Source organism: Pteropus vampyrus, unplaced genomic scaffold (genome assembly GCF_000151845.1).
Source record: "Pteropus vampyrus isolate Shadow unplaced genomic scaffold, Pvam_2.0 Scaffold178, whole genome shotgun sequence".
NCBI classification, from domain to species: Eukaryota; Metazoa; Chordata; class Mammalia; order Chiroptera; family Pteropodidae; genus Pteropus; species Pteropus vampyrus.
The window spans coordinates 931,396-933,403 of record NW_011888959.1 but is presented as its reverse complement, the minus strand read 5'-3'; positions in this window follow the sequence as shown (position 1 = coordinate 933,403).

Here is a 2,008-nt window from a genome sequence, read left to right as displayed (position 1 = left end):
TTATATCTCAATAAAGATGAGGGGGACGGGATTCCAAGAGGAATAGAAGACAGAATGAGAAGCCCAATGTGCATGGATATATCTTTATCTATGTAAAGAAAATACGATCATTGGACAGTACAGGTTAACGGGGCAGCATAATAATGCAAGAAATAGCACCGCAGAATTTACCCAAACAGAAGAAAGAGACCAAACGCAGATTCAAGAAATTTTTTAAAAGCCCAAGCGGGAAAAGGAAAAGGAGAAACACGCCTCGATACGTCCCGGTAAACCCGCAGAAAACTAAAGAAGGAAATCGCAAAAGCGGTCAGACTATAGACAACATGTTACCTTCACGGACAGCATCCTCCCACCTCTCGGTTCCTCCCACTCAGAATTAGCGATTTCCTCCGGAGAAGAAGCAACCCCGAAATGCAAGGCTCACCTCCTTGGTTCAATCCTCGTGTCAAATGCTAGTCCCATAATTCTTCGCTGTCTTATGTCTCCAATACCTTCAAATCGATTTTTTTAAGCCAGTTTTTCTTGCTGTCATTGAAAGAGGAGATGTTCCAAATTACCTGTGTTTCAGGATTACCAGAAGCAAGATCCAAATTTTAATGTTGAAAATGTCAAAATGAGGGTAGCCCATATAAAAGAGCTTAGGCCCGGACAGCTTTACAAATTAGTGCTAGCTAACATTCAAATAAGGATAATTTCTGTGTTAGTCAAAGTATTTATTTCAAGTCATAGGAAACGTTAGAAATTTCCTCAATTCAATTCGTAAAGTTAATGAGTCCTTAATACCAAAGCTTTCTTAAGTTCCTCTTAGAAAAAAAAAAAATGAACAATTTTCATTTTTTAAGATGGATGAAAAACAAGTAAAACATTACAAAATTAAATCGAATGTGTGTTCAACAAATATGCTGTGAATTTATTTTAATTTCAGAAAAATAGAGACGTGCCCGTATTAAGACAACAATGGGTAGAACTAATTAAAACAACAAACCGGAGGATTAAGAACTAACCTGGAGTAGAAGGAAACTCCTAAACTTAATCGACCGTTTACCGAAAGCCGACAGCAAACATCCGACTCAACAGTGAAATTCTAAAGTCATTCCCATAAATATCAAGAAGAAAAGAAGAGCTCGGTGTCACCACTGTCATACAATATTGTTTTGGAGGTGAAGGCCAAGTTACAAAACATGAAAACTAAAAATCAAAATTCTGCTGCCGGCATCGCTTTGCAGGAAAAATTCTCTGAGGCATCACCGATCTCACCAAAAAGAGGAGGGACAATAGCTACGAGCTAGAGCCTGAGCATCAGGCAACCAGGAGGGCCAGGGGACAGAGAGTGGCAGTGTCCCCGGGGACGTGAGTCAGCCAGGGGAGGGACAGAGACGCTCAGCCTCAAAATCATGCAATGATGGCAGACCTTCGCGGGAGGTTTGGGTGATCCCGGCTTGGTACCACAGCTCCACTACTGGTAAAAGATGAAGTAAATCATCTCCTGAGGAAATCGACCCCAGTTCAGTCTGGAGGACTCCACGAGCGAAGGATCAAGCAATAAGCTCACAATCAAAGATCACCAAGCGTGGGAGGAGGCACGTGGGGGAGAGCAGAAGAAAAGCCAGCAGCCCCTTCGGACTCCCGAGTTTACTGCTGTGATTGCATCGGCGAAGAGGAAAATGTGTGCAAAATGCTTAAAGAAATTAGGGCACCACCACAACTAACCAAGAGATGACCGCGGCAGCATCAACAAAAAGACCCGCGAAAACGCTTCGAGCAGTGATCCCTCTGTTACGGTGAGCACGCCCGGCACCCGGATTTTGGTTTCTAAATACCATTTCCCTCCGAGGGGCACCTCCTCCGAGAAATAACTGATGCCAGGTCTGGGATAGGGAACGACAAGATGAGGCTGGGACGTCTGTGCTAAAACCGAGGAAATGCTTAAAGGTTTTTAGATTCCTGCCAAAAGACACAGAAGTCGGCTCGACACTGCACTGAACATTCTGAATAAATAGAAGTTCAC